This window comes from Gavialis gangeticus, unplaced genomic scaffold, assembly GCF_001723915.1.
Source record: "Gavialis gangeticus isolate Ggan-Ray unplaced genomic scaffold, GavGan_comp1, whole genome shotgun sequence".
Taxonomy (NCBI): domain Eukaryota; kingdom Metazoa; phylum Chordata; order Crocodylia; family Gavialidae; genus Gavialis; species Gavialis gangeticus.
The window spans coordinates 4,896,433-4,911,981 of record NW_017729003.1 but is presented as its reverse complement, the minus strand read 5'-3'; positions in this window follow the sequence as shown (position 1 = coordinate 4,911,981).

Here is a 15,549-nt window from a genome sequence, read left to right as displayed (position 1 = left end):
TTTTGGGGTTTGTTAGGAACACTGGGTCCATGGAGAAAAGGAAGGCAGAAGCCATTATACACCATGACTATCCACCATGACAGGGCTTTTGGCACTGTCCCACATGATACTGTGCAAGTAAGCTGAAAAAGGTGGTCTCGCAGTCATCACCCCCAACCCCTGCCCGCTCCCCCAGCCACCCCATGGCTGCCCTGCCCACCCCAGCTTCCGGCCCTTTAAAGAAAAGCCCCAGTGCTCACCAGGTGCTGCTGGGCATGGGGTGATCTCTGCTGTGCCCCACTGCCCCACACTGCATGGAGGTCTCTGCATTGGACCCCCAACACCCTCCCACTCTCCCAGCCCCCCCATGGTTGCCCCGCCCAACACAGCTCCAGCCCTTTAAGAAAAAAAACTGAGAAAAGCCCTGGGACTCACTGCTTCTGCAGCAGCCTTGGGGCTTTGGGGGGCTCATGTAGAGCCCCCCAACATGGCAGGGCGCAGCAGGGATCACCCCCACCAGCAGGAACAATGAATCCTTAGGGTTTTCTCATTTGTTTTTCTTAAAGGGCCAGAGCCACACCTGGCAGGGCAGAGATGGGAGGGCTGGGGGAGCAGAGTGGTGTCAGGGGACTCATGAAGAGTCCCCCAAATAAGATGGCACAGTGTGGGGCAGCAGGGATTGCCCCCCCACCAAGCAGCACCCACTGAGTTGGAACTTTTTTCCCCCCCAAGTGCCGGGAGCTGGGGCAGGTGGGGCAGCCATTGCTGGACTGGGAGAATGAGCAGGGGTTGGGCCTGGCTGATTCAGAGATTTGGCTGAATCAATTCAGGACAGTGATTCGAGTCACCAAATCAAATCACTGAATTGGCCAAATCTGAATCCAAAGTGAATACTAGCTGCTTCGCACAGGCCTAGTAGCCAGTGGAAACTTTCAGAAGAAATCTTGATATTATTTTTTTTAAGGTCACCAGACCTGGTATTTTAAAGACTGGACAAAACACTACTAAAGTTTCAGTGGGGATATCTACACATGCCTATTTTACTGCACATTAAAGAGTCATGTAAAAAACTGTACAATTACACTAATGCACAGTAAAATAGGCTACTGCACATTATGCATGACTTTAAAAAATGTGTTATTTCACTACTGTACATTAGGGCAGCCTAATGCACATTTATTTAGTACCTCACATTGGAGGTGCTAAATTTAATGTGCATTAGGAAAAGCACATTAATGCACACGTAGTTGCGTCCTGTATCTTTCTTTATTGGAGATTATATTAATGAGCAAGTTAGCCTGGACATGTAATATTTATTTTTTTTAATGAATGCAGTATTCACATTGTGAAATTGTTTACTCAAAATCCAAGACATTGTTAAAATGAAAATATCTAATTCAGCCTTAACTCTACTATATGAAAGATAAGTTATGTCTCTGTTCTTGTGTAACTTGTCAATTACATTGTTCAATGTTTAATCATTGCATGTTCTGTAATATAAAATGCACAGAGTCTGTGATGTTATTTCAGTAGAAATCTTAAATAGTGGAATTTCCTGGAACTTAGGGTGTTACTTTTCAGTCTTAGTGCTATGAACTGTATTTATAGCTCACCTTCATTTTCTATTTCCCCAATTTAGCTCAAATTAATGTTGTACATATTTGTTTTAAGTAAATTCTTAAAGTAAACCTGAAATATGCTGCACAACATAATGTCATTTTAAAATACTGATTAATAGAGGACACTTGGAACTATTGACTACTGCCTGAATCTTCTTTAAGACCTGAGTTGAATTTGGCAAAGAAAATACAAAACCAGTCTAATATTGTATTTAAAGAATAGGAAGGCATTTATGAAACTGATTAAAAATTTAATTTGATCTTATTTGGAATGTTGAAGTCAGTCCCAAGCATGTGCAGCCTTGAACCTCCATCAATCCTGAAAGCCTTGCATTGTTTTAAATGATAAATAGCCATTTTACCAATTATTTTGGATGGATGCACACAGACACAAGTGCAGACACCCTCAAACAATAACAGCAACTGTTTGACTGGCTTAAGTACACTTCTGATTAATAGGCAGCTTTGCTGTCATTTAATGTCTTGATTATGATGGCCTTGCCATTTTATTGTTAGTATGGGAGAGCCATATCTTTCCATCTATGCCAGCCAAAAGAATATTATCACTTAGATAAATTTACAGATCCTATAATAAAATGGAGAGAATGAAATCTGCAACCTGCAAAATCTCTTTGCTTACTGTAAAAATGTTCACCAGTTATACTAATAAATGTTTCTTCAGTGAAAATCAGGATTTTGTAGAAGACAGACAGGAAGGACTGTTCAGGTAGGCATTGAACTCATTTTCAAGAGACTCAGACCAATAACACATAGCACCCTAGCAATACTGAGAAAATTAAGAACTAAACTCAAATGCCATGACATAATTTCTTTTCTTTATTTCCTGTTGTCTATTACTTGAGAATATAAAAATGAATGATAAGCTTAAATTGTATAATACAGACCTAAGGTTTGACTGTTGACACCCACACCCTCTGCTTCTCAAAATGTAGGACTCTTTGATCTGGAATGTGATTAGGCACATCTGAAATTGGGGCTCACTTACTATGTTTGACTTCAGATTGAAGTTTGGACTTTGAACACTTTCCAAGTCTTGAGATGTTAAGATTAGTTGGCTTGGTTTAGATCAGTTACTCTCAGTCATGATGTTGCGGCACCCTGGGAAGCCTTGACATCCTTTCAAAAGTGCTGCAAGATGCCACACAATGTTAGCACTGTTAGATATGCAAACATGATTCAGAAGATAAATATGAAGATTTCAAATAGGAATCCACAGTGTTAGAAACAATTTTGCTCTGTTGTGGTCTTTCTGAGCATTTGCAAAAGTAGACCTGCTCTATTTTTTTTTTTCTGTAGCCAAAAATGAGTGAAAACAAAGAACTGGCATTTTCTGAGGGGTACTTTGAATCTAAAAAAATGACTGAGAACAACTGGTTTGGTTCTAAAATATATTACTTACATTTCAACTTATCCATGGAAACTTTTGCATTCAGCCGATTTTGTTTGAACTACTTGCACAACTTTGGACCCAAGTTAGTAATTGTATAGGTAAATGACATACTCCACGTTCAAAAATGCAAATTCTGTGCAGACAAGTGCCTGTGCTGAACATTTCACTTTATGTAACTGAAACATACCATGTCCTGCATAAAATAGTGAGTTGATTATATACTTTTAACAGCTTCTGTTGGACACTTATATAAGGATTTAGTCCACATATTTATTATATAACCTACTATGTGTGTAGCATTTGGGTTTTTTTAAATGAGAAAATATTTACCTATTTGTTATATACTCTAGTGGGTATAATGTAGAAGAGGAGTAGTCTCTCACACAAGTGTCAGAAAGAGAGACAAAGAGAAGTGAAAGAGGAAGAGGGGAAAAGGAGACCTTAACAGAGTGAAGTGAGCTTTCTTCTTCATTTGTTTGTAGGCTGATACTTTAAGAAGGAAGAAAGCTCTGGAAGGAGCTCAGTCAGCAGACAAGGGAGTACCTGACCAGAAAGGGGCAGACTTAACTGGGACATAAACCCAGGGCTAGAGCTGGGCTCGGCAGTCTGGCCCTGGCTGATGACATGACAGGAGCTCCGGAGCAAGCAGGAGGGAGAGGAAGACCCTGCACTCCCAGGGGTTAAGAGCTGAGATAGGGTCTGGTGATTTAGGGATGGAGGCAAGATGTGGCAGTCTCCACAGGCCCAGGAGCAGGATAGAGAGAGAGCTGGGGATGGCTCAGGCCTGGGAGTAGGACAGAGATGGAGCTACGGTAGACTAAGATTCTGGAGTAGGACCAGAGCTTGGGAAGTGGGTGGAGATGGGACCAAAGAAGTCCCAGCAGTGGCAGAGACTGGGTCCTGGTATAAGGCCTAGGATTGGTGCTAATTAATAACATCTGCAATGTATTAGCATGGTAAAATGGGTGGTTGGAGCCATGTAATAAGCTCTTAGATATTGAGCAGTGGCACTTGAACAGTGGCGCAGGATCAGGGATTGCTGCAGGTTTGGTGAAGAGAAGCGAGCCTGAGAAGCAAGGGCAGAGCAGGAGCCAAACAGCCACTAGGGGCCATCAAGTCCACTCCTTGGATAGGGGCTTGTTACAGTAGCATACACTGCCACTGCCATACTGATGGCTGTTTTGCTTTTAGTTTTGTTGCTGGACAGGGGAGTAAAGTTAACCAAGGGAAAAATGATTTCTAACTAAATCAGCAGGCTATAAAATGAAGAAAAAAAAAAATATCTGGTGTGTATAGCCCACGCAAACAGAATTTTCAGTTACTATCTTCAGAACATCATCAGGGTCTCTCTTCTCCTTATCCATGTCAGCCCTTTGACAGGACTCAGTCTGGATATTTCTTTCTCACAGTAAACTTTCCAGGATGACATTCAGGGAGGAAATTTCTGAAAGAATCTTTTTTTCGAATTCACCACATACTCTATTCTGGGGCTGTGGAAACAAAATGTTAGGTCAACCCCAAACCTAATACCAGCAGTCTAGACTCTTTTGCTTCTTTCCTGGTGGCTTGCATCTTGGGTCTTGGATCTCGTGATATTCTGTGAAAAAGGCAACCAGCCCCATGGGTTCAGTGGAATGTTCATGGGGCCACTTCATGACCTCATTCTCCCAAATGGTAAATTTTCTTCACTCCATTATGTGCAGCTCCAAATAATACTTTTTTTTTAATTGTGAAAAACTAGATGTTCATATGAACAGAAGAATTTCCATTCAACTAATTAAAAAAAAATCTATTGTTCTCTAATGGATGTTTCATTTGCACATTTCAAGAGCTTGGAAAAATTAAAGCAGATAATATAAAAAAAAAATCATCACAAAAATAAATCCCAAAAGTATGAGAAATCTTGATTGTATCTTTCAGGAGTGGGTATTACATTTTGAATTCCCAGCAAAAATAAATGTATCCACAGGATACGGTCACAAACTTCTCCAAGATAGTTTCAGGCTGGACATAAGTAAAAACTACTTTACTGTCCAATCCCCCAAGGCCTGGAATAGACTGCCTCCAGAGGTGGTGCAAGCACCTATTCTGGACTCTTTTAAGAAACATTTGGGCGTTTATCTTGCTGGGATCACTTGACCCTAGCTGACTTCCTGCCTCTGAGGCAGGGGGCTGAACTTGATGATCTACTGAGGTCCCTTCTAGCCCTAATGTCTATGAAATCTGTGAAATCTATGAAATTTTCTGTCTTGAAAGAAAAAAGATTTACTTCATAGTTACTATTTTTATGAGCATTCAGAAAAGAGTATAAGAAACCCAAAATATTTAGCTTTATATTTTTTTCTGTCTTCTCCAAATGTTGTATAGAAATCATCTGTTAATAACCATTTAGCAAGGCTTATATAAGAACATACCTACTATATTTGGTACAATAGACTGCAAAGGAAATCCTTAGAGACTTATTCCAGTGGTCTCATTTTTTTCTGAAGATAGATTAGAAATACATGAGTACTGCAGACTTATTCATGAATGGGAAAAAATGTTTCACAAAGTCTAAATGATTCAGTCTCCTGGAAGAAAGTTTAATAGGGTTAATTTTACTGCCTACATTTCTAGATGATTTGACAGCTGGTATAAACATTGCCGAGACTAAAGGCTGTAAAATGAGACAGTTAAAATAAACCTGAAGAGGTTTTGTTGGAGTACTGCACTCAAAGCATTTGCCATTTCTTTAACTGATGGCTATTTATAATTTTATTAAATCTATTTTATGGTTAACTCTGGTTGGTATATCTGCATACACAACAATGCTTATAAGATATTTATACTTGATTTGAAATGAGCATTTTGAGGTTTTTCAGAATTTTGTTCACAAAGATTTTGCCTGAAAAGCAGACTATAGCATTATTTTTAAAAAGTCAAAGTTACTTCTGTATGTTAAGATATGAAAGAAGGATACAGTCTAATAGTACACATTCTTAGGATCTTCAGTTCAGGGAAATGGAGAGAAGGTAGGCCATTTATTTTTATTATTTGAAGAAATACTGAGAATGGATAGGAAAAAAAATGGATTAATCAAGTCTGTTGGAACATGCTCTAGCAGACTCTGTGTCATGTATATTCAGCATCCCTGTGCTTCAAAGTTAACTAAAACTCATTGAAAGAGCCACTCTAATTAAAGCACACCTCCCCTCCACTCTGGACCATGTGTAAAGGTGCCTGTGTGAAAACTGTGAAAACTTATAAATACAGAGAAATAACAGGAAAATAGATGTAAAATAGATGTTAAAACTGATGTGATTTGATATGGTGACCTTTAAAGTAATGATATACTCTAAGTATAAAGGACTAACTTTTAGTAGAAGGATAGAAATCTGATTAAAATATCCATTTGGTATAGTTCAATAATCTCAACAGTCTAAATATATGAACCTTTGATTGTGGAAGTTACTTGACCAATTTCACTTTAAGCGTGCTTTACCTTCAGTGCTATTTATATGCATTTTGGCACCTGTCCGATTAGGCCTGTAAATGGGGCCTAATTCCAAAACATTTGGAAACTCACTTTATTTTCAGTGAATTAGCAATGTCTAGCTGCAAGAGTTCAGTTAACTCTTTTTGCCTGGGAGATTCACAAAGTAGAAAAATATCTGAGATTTCTGGATAAATGAAAGTGTGATAATATATGATGAAAAGTACATACAATGTGCACAATGTAACCAGTGTATTTTTTGTTTTCTAGGTCACCAAAATATGACTTTAAAAACTATGCTTGAGAAATGCAGTTAAGGTACCATGATTTTCCTTTCAATATGAAAATGCTTTTGGCAAAGCTAAATTACAAAGTATGATTTCCAAGAAAGCTATTTAATAACGTAAATTTCTTAAAGTCAGCTTTCTGCTAGCTAGTTTATTTTCCTCTCATTGTCTGCTTTGTATGCTATTTCTCATCTGCCACCTTCTCCTGCCTAAATTGAGCATTACAATTAGTTGATTATTTTTTGCTCATTTGCATAAAAGATTTTGAAATTTCCAGTCATGTTTATGTGTGCATGATATGCATTAAATGCATTTTTAAATGCCTGTTTACAGTTGCATGTTAGGAAGAATGCTTGCATGATAACTCTATGTTTACAGAAGGTGGTTTCATTTAAAGCCTAATTCAGAAAATGTCACAGGGAATAATAAAAAGTCTATAAATAGGGAACTTTTTAAATAATGTACTTCACATGACCCCATGGTGCTAAGAAGTGAGTGAACTGTTGGTTGGAATTATAAGGAAGTAAATTCAGCAAGTTGAATTTCTCCCATCTAATAGGAAAGATGGCTGTCTCTAATTCAAAATACATTTCTTCATTTGAGTTTCCCCTTGAGGTCCTCCTTTTCACTTAAAAAAGTCCAGCAGGGGCTTCAGACAAGCAATAACTCTGTGGGAGAACAGGGATTTATTTCAGGTCCTTTCATAGCTGCTGGAACTGCACTTTGGCAGGGTATTGCTCAATAATAATTTTTTTACTTCATGCTTATTCCTCAGGAAAATACATCTAAAGCATAAATGAAGTGTCAGAATAATTTTGAAAATTAAAACAGCTGAATGAACACTGTCCATGGTATAACTATTCTAGAGTGTCATGAATCCTAAGTTATTCAAGGATTTAGACTGTGTAATAGGGTGCATCTCCAGGAGCAGCCAGGTGCCTCCTGGTAGCTAAGATGCACCTCGCTGTCTACTCAAGTTCCCTAATCTGGCTCCTTTCTCTCCCGCCTGCCATGTCATAGAATAATAGAAAATTAGGGTTGGACTAAGTCCTAGTCCAAACCCCTGCTCAAAGCATCCCCAACTAGATCATCCTAGTCAAGGTTTTGCCTAGCCTAGTCTTCAGAACCTCCAAGGATGGTGGTTCCACAACGTTTCTGGGTAGTCTGTTCCAGTACTTTACTACCCTCCTCATGAGAGAGTTTTTCCTCATATCTAACCTAAACTTTCCTTAGTGCAACTTGAAACCATTGCTCCTTGTTCTGTCATCTGCCATCACTGAGAACAGTCTAGCTCCTGCCCCTTTGGAACCCCCTACAAGTAACTGAAGCCCCATGTGGAGCATTGCTGATTGGCAGAGGGGCCCTGTTGGCCTTGCCACTTGCTTCTGGTGAGTGGGTAGAAAACAGTTTTAAATATGCTGCAGTTTTTGCCTCTGTCCAGTCAGCAGCAAGTGGCAGGGCTGCTGGGCCCCTCCACCAATCAGCAGTGGGAGCATGAATGGTGTGTGCCCCCGGCGGCTGGGGGGGCACAATGGTGGCAAGAGTGCAGAGGTGGTAAGCAGGGGAGCTCCTGCAGACACCGCCAGTGCTGTTGGCAAGGCAGGAGAGGGAGGTAGCAACTACCAACCAAGGGTCGGTGATCCCCCTGAGCGGCGGCAGCAGCCAGAGGGAATTGCTTTTTGCATTGCCCCTAAGTGGGAGGCAAAAACTGCAGCATATTTTAAACTGCAGTTTTCACCTCCCCACTGATCAGGGGTGAGCAGGAAGTGGTGGGGGATGGGCCCCCTCTGCCAATCAGTGGTGGGCATGTGGGAGAAACTGCAAGATTAAAGGAGCCACTGCACAGCACACTTCTGGCACGCATTCCAGTTGTCCCTACAAATAGAAGATTAGATCCTGATACCATTAACAGCTAAGGATAAATCTACACAACAAAATGAAGGTGGGATTATGATATTGATAGGTTTACCCATACTAGCTCTAATTTTGTTGGTTTGGGTAAAAGTGTAGGGGTGAGAATACAAGGGAAAGGTGAAGTATGGAACTAACTGCTGCCAAAAAAAAAGAGAAAACCATCTGAAAATATGTTTGTTTGTTTTTAAGCAGGGAAAGAGATTTCAGTGGAGAAATACATTCCTTGCCCTATGACCTAGTATAGCAAATACAGTGCTGTCAACTGAAATATTCAGATATTGTGAGTTAGGCCTCAAAACTCATGGAGACTTAAAACTTTTTTAAAAATTTAAAAAGAAAATGGAGATTCTAATGTAATTATGTAAATTCAGAAGCTTGGGCTTTAATAAACAGAACATTTCTCATCAAAACATGAAAGCTAGTATTACTACCAATACTGATGGCTTAAAAGACAAAAAAAAAAGTGTCCCAAAGATTCTGAGTACATATACCCATCAGAACAAAGTTCATAGGATTCTGATAGATGGTCAAGGCCCCACAAATGGAAAACTAGCTGAAAATTGACTAATCAGTTATAGGCAACAATGCAGGGAGAGCATAATATTTTCCTTATTGCTCAAACCAGAAGCAAACATGCTCCTGCATTCTGAGCAATGTGCAATTGAAAGAGAAGCTTTGCAATAAGCCCTGCTAAGAGGGAATTAAGGTAAGCTGGCCTCCTGGGCATTTTCAGAAGTAATGTCATGACTCTAGTAAACACCTCTATTTTGCAGCTCTCTTTTCTTAAGTGTGTTTTTCTTCTTCACTTGCTCTAATAAAAGCTATTCTATCCTAAATTAACTCTTCACTTGGCTAAACTCTAAATATTCATGTAGGGCCTGTGTGCATGTAGGCAATGACAGTAGATGGCAATGATTGACAGAAACAGAAATATTCAATCCATAAAAAGGTTCAGCTAAGAGGTAATATTCAATGTGATCATTTTTAGAAGATGCATCCTGAAGATACAGATTATTATAGCTTTTTCAAATGTATTCCTTGTATATATTGCTTTACTGCTCTAAATGCCAAATTTGCTCAGGTAGAAATGAACAGAAATAAGAGTTGCAGAGAAACTGGCTAATATTAAAAATGACATGTGGAATGGTCACAGTTTCTTTTAGGAAAGTGCTTGTTTGGGGTTCAAGCCTTATCTGTTCTCTCTGAGTATGCCTTGAAGTTAATCCAGGCATGGCTTCTAGATCTGGGGGGTGGGAAGGGAATGGGGAGCCCTGGCTTTGTCCAACTCTAAGACCTTAATTATTCAGTCCTCAACCCTCCCTGGTTATTGGTGGCCTTTCTTCAGGGGACTATCTTCCAGCTCACCTCTTCAAAGGGGAAAGAAGTACACCCTGAATTCCAAGCAGCAAACCAGACAGGTCATTTTCAACAAAAGCCTTTATTGGTGGCAAAGTCTATGCAGCAAGAAGACTCAATCCTCCCCAAAGTGTTAAGTAATCCCTTTATTCCCAACCAAGGTACACAGTCCTCAGCACCCATTTAGTTGAGCTGTTCTTTCTCTAGTCTGCATGGTGCAGAGCACCCCAAATTTTAATTCAGCTGTTTCCATCCCAGACTCTAGTCCACACAGCCCCAAGTACCCCAGGGTACCCTCAGCTCTGTTCAGACCCTGACATTTTTCATCTGACATCTTCCTATTCAAGTTGTTTCATCTTATATATCCCGATTATCTGCCTCTGGTTTCCCTGTGGGTGCCCTATTTCAAAGAATGCTTGTCAAGCCAACCGCAAGTGTCAAGAAAGTTATTCAGTGCCTTGTCATTCTTTTCTCTCATCAAGAAGTAGGCAACTGTGCCTTAGGGTAATTATACATATTACACTTAGCACATGTAGTAGCACATATAGCACATGGAGTACCACTTACAATGGTAGTGTCTGAGGATTCAAGTAGTGAAGCACATGCTAAGTGACATCATAGAGTGCCTATGCATGTGCAGGGAAGCTGTTCTGATGTGCTGTAATTACAGTGCATCAGAGCAGACTCAATTAATCAAGTCTGCTAGAGCATGCTAATTACAATGCACCAGCAGACTCCAGTGTCATGTGTATCAGTGTCCCCATGCTCAAAAATGGCAATGGGGCACTTTAACTAAAGCTTGTTCAATGAGCTTTAGTTTAAATGTCCCCCACTGCCCTTTTTAGCACAAGGATGCTGATACATGTGCGGCTCTGGTGATGCTTTGAGTGCTTTAATTAGAGCAGCTCTCAGAGCCACTCTAATTAAAGTGCCTCCCCCCCCACACACACACTCCTGGAGCATGTGTATAAATGCCCATAGTGTAATAAAGTTAGGCTTTTTTTTCCAGCAAGGAATATCTCTGGCTTGTAATACTTAAAGTGAGCCACATGATTGTAGATTGGAGGCAGGGAATGTCTGTGCACCTGTTTGCAGCACAGTCTCAAGGCTGGGGAAACCCAGCCACTTGCCCCAGTCCCCCAGTCTGCACTTTTCCTGTCCCCCTCCCCAAAGACAGACAACTCCACCCATAGACCCACTAGTCCCTGAAGACCCTCTAGCCCTCCCCTCCCCCATCTTGCCTACCTTGCCCATGGACCTGCTAGACCCCTACAATCCTGCCTGCCCCTCCCTCCATTCCAGTTTACTTGGGTCTGGATTCGGGCACCAGCAAACACCTTCACTATTGCCACCTGAAAGTATTATGGAATCATAGAAAATTAGGGCTGGAAGGGACCTCAGGAGGTAACCTAGTCCAATCCCCTGCTCAAAGCAGGACCATCCCCAACTAGATCATTCCAGCCAAGGCTTCATCTAATCAGGTCTTAAAAACCTCCAAGTATGGAGATTCTGCAACCTCTCTGGGTAACATGTTCTAGTGGTTTATTACCCTTCTTATGAAAGAGTTTTTTCCTAATATGAAACCTAAACTTCCATTGTTCCTTGTTCTATCATCTGCCACCACTGAGAACTGTCCACCTCTGTCCTCTTTGGAGCTACCATTCAGGTAGTTGAGGGCTGTAATTAAATCCCTCCTCCGTCTTCTCTTCTCCAGACTAAATAAGCCCAGTTCCGTCAGCCTCTCCTCACAAGTTCTGCGTCCCAGCCTTCTAACAATTTTTGTTGTCCTTTGCTGGCCTCTCTCAAAATTTGTTCACATTCTTTTTGTAGTGGGTGACACAAAACTGAACACAGTACTCCAGATGTAGCCTCACCAGTGCCAAATAGAGGGAAATAATCACTTCCCTTAATTTGCTGGCAATACTCCTACTAATGCAGCCCAGTATGGAAAAAAGGCACAGTGTTTCCTCATAGTAGCGTGATTGTAGATTTCAGTTTTACTGAATGCTCTTTGTTTTTGTTATGAGGCAAGAGCAACTGTTTCTAAACCAATTTCTCTATACCATTTATAATTTTAGATTTTTCTCTTGAGCTCTCATTTTATTTATTTCTTCATTTTTTATAGTAAACAACTCCGATTTTTCATATGAGAATTATTCTATTTCCATAAATCTTCCTCATTGCTCCCCTTCTGTTTTTGGTCTTTTTCATGTGGAAGGACCACTCCTGAAGTATTCCAGAAGGAAGGCATATTATTGATTTATATAATGGCATTATGTTGGCTGTACAATTTTTGTTTCATTGCTCATACAACCTAAAATCTTGTTTATTTATGGATGCTAGTTACACTATATAGGATGCTCATTTTTTAAACTTTTCATTTATTACATACATGGCTAAATACTTTGAATATTTCAATATTTCTGTTGAAATAAGCAGAATATTTTACTCTAACACACTTGCATTAGTCAGATTACTATTTAGCAGTGAACGGTCAGATTGTTTTTTAATATGAAAGTGATTTTCGCAGAGAAATACATAAATTAAAAAGCTGATAACAGTAATGTGCAATAGAAAATATATAATTAGGTTTCAGAAACCCATGTGGAATTTTCAAATGTGGTGAATGTTCATCAGATACTTAGAACCTAAAGCTAGTTCACTTGCAACCAAAGAAGAAAGCGTAGTTCTATGATTACAAAAAGGTACACTGATAGTAATATTGTTATTATCTGAAAATCATGTTCTTGATTTTTTCTCTTTCAAAGATGAGCATAAATTGTTTGAGGGGTAAAAGAAAACTTTATAAAGGGAAAGCAGAATGCTACAGGAAGGACCCAATATGCAGTTTCATAGTTTCTAGGGTCGGAAGGGACCTGAGCAGATCATCTAGTCCGACCCCCTGCCATGGCAGGAAAGAGTACTGGGGTCAAACGACCCCAGTAAGGTGGTCATCCAACCTCCTCTTAAAAACCCCCAGGGTGGGAGCCTGCACCACCTCACTTGGAAGCTGGTTCCAGACCCTAGCCGCCCTAACCATGAAGTAGCGCCTCCTGATGTCCAACTTAAACCTTCCCTCCGCCAGCTTGTGACCATTGTTCCTGGTCACTCCTTGCGGCGCTCGGGGGAACAGGGACTCCCCCAGCGCCTGCTGATCCCCCCTAACCAGTTTATAACAGGCCACAAGATCCCCCCTCAGCCTTCTCTTTTGAAGGCTGAACAGGTTCAGGTCCTGCAACCTTTCCTCATAGGACCTACCCTGCTGTCCCTTGATCATATGAGTGGCCCTCCTCTGGACCCTCTCGATGCTGTCCACATCCCTCTCAAAGTGCGGCGCCCAGAACTGGATGCAGTACTCCAGCTGCGGCCTGACCAGTGCCGCATAGAGGGGGAGGATCACCTCCTTGGACCTTCTTGAGATGCATCTGAATTGCACCAGAGCTTCTGAAATTCAAAGCTGGCAATCTAACTGCTAGATTCTCATTCTGTTAATTTAATGCTAGAAAAACAGTAAATCTGTTTTCTGTAGGCAAATTGATATTTCTTACCAAAAAATCAGTTGTTTTGATTATTCTTAACAAGTTTACCCTACAATTTTATCATGTGTTTACTGACTAGTTATTTATTTAGATATCTTAAGTTCTGCAATAAAAATAAACATCCTAAGTGTTGACCTTTCGGTCCTAAGGAGAGTGTCTGCTTAAGAACTTCACAGTTCCATGCCCCAGTGTAAAGTTGACATTTGCAAGGTTGATAAATTGCTTATTTGGATGTAAATCAACACAGAGGGAAACTAGTGTCACCTTACCAATCATGGTGGCACTATCCACTTAATTCCCTTTGAAGTGATGGATGATTTATCATATGAATCAAGAATAAAACTCCACCGCTGATGCCTAATTTAAATGTTAGTTACTCTTACGTATTACCATGATGGGGGAGCATAGAAAAGAAGGAAATATTGAAAGTACTGAAAATATCATATACTTATTATTTTCTCCTACTGAGGAGTTTGCCTAATATACATTTAAAAAGTATCATCACAGATAATAATCTACATTCAATGTATGAGAGTTTTAGAATTAGTAATAGCTCTTGGAGTATGTCATGGTAGTATGGTAGTACACACTGCAGTTGTATATAAACCTCATGCTTTACCAACTCAATTTTTGGGAGTGGGTTGTGGGAGTGGTGGGGGCAAAGGGAGACCAACTAAAACAATGATTCTCAACTGGGTGCCATACAGTCCTTTTAAGGGTTTCACAGGGTCCTTTGGAATATTAGCCATGTTAGGTATGCAAACACTTACACGTATGGGAAGATCTAGGATTTTTAAAAGGGAGAGCGCAGATGGTGTCATATATAACCACATGTAACTCAACATATTTTTTTCCAGTTAAAGAGAATCTAGAAACTTTACTAACTATGGAATGTGCACTGATTTTAAAAAGACCTTTTGAGTTTTAAACAAGGCCTCTGATATGGTCTCCCATGATGCTCTAATAAAAAAAATGGGGAATTGTGGGCTGGCAGAGTCCATGGTCAGGTGGGATGGGAACAGGTTAAGGGGTTGAACCCAGAAAGTGTTAGTGGACAAGTCTGAATTGTCTTGGCAGGTGGTGGCCAGTTGTGTCCTACAGGGTTCAGTTCTTGGCCCCGTGCTATTTAACATCTTCATCAACAATTTAGAAGAGGATATGGAAAGCACGCTGGCCAAGTCTGTGGATAATACTAAGGTATGGGGAAAAGCAGTCAAGCTAGGGGATAGGATGGAGATCCAAGCAGACCTGGACAAGCTGGAAAGGTGGGTGGGGTGGAACTGGATGCAGCTCAATAAGGATAAATACAGAGTGCTTCACCTGGGGAGAAGTAACCAGTGACATGACTATAGGCTAGGAGAAGATGTCCTGGCCAGCACGATAACTGAAAGGGACCTCAGGGTTATGGTTGATCACAGGATGAACACAAGCCACCAATGCAACACTGTAGTCAACACAGCTAATAGCATACTGGGATGCATCAGCTGATGCTTTGCAAGCAGGCTAAGGAAGGGATAATTTCTCCACTCAGCTTTGGTGAGACCCTAGCTGGAGTATCGTGTCTAGTTCTGGGTGCTGCACATCAAAAAAGATGTGGAGAATCTTGAAAGGGTCCAGAGAAGGGCCACAAGAATAACTAAGGGCCTGGAGGACTAACCTTATGAGGAAAGATGAAGGGATATGGTACAGTTCAGCCTGGGAAAGAAAAGTGGCCGCCTATAAGTACATAAGAGGTGAATATTGGGAACTAGGAGAAAAACTGTTCACTAAGGTGCCCCAAGGGAGGACAATGATCAATGGCCATAAACTGTTAGAGGATGGTTTCAGGCTGGACGTAAGGAAGAATTTACAGTAAGGGTGACCAGAATCTGGATTAGGCTTCCCACAGAGGTGCTGCAGCCCCAACCTTGGAAGTCTTCAAGTGGAGACTAAACAGACACCTTGCTGGGATCATTTGATCTCAGCAGTATTC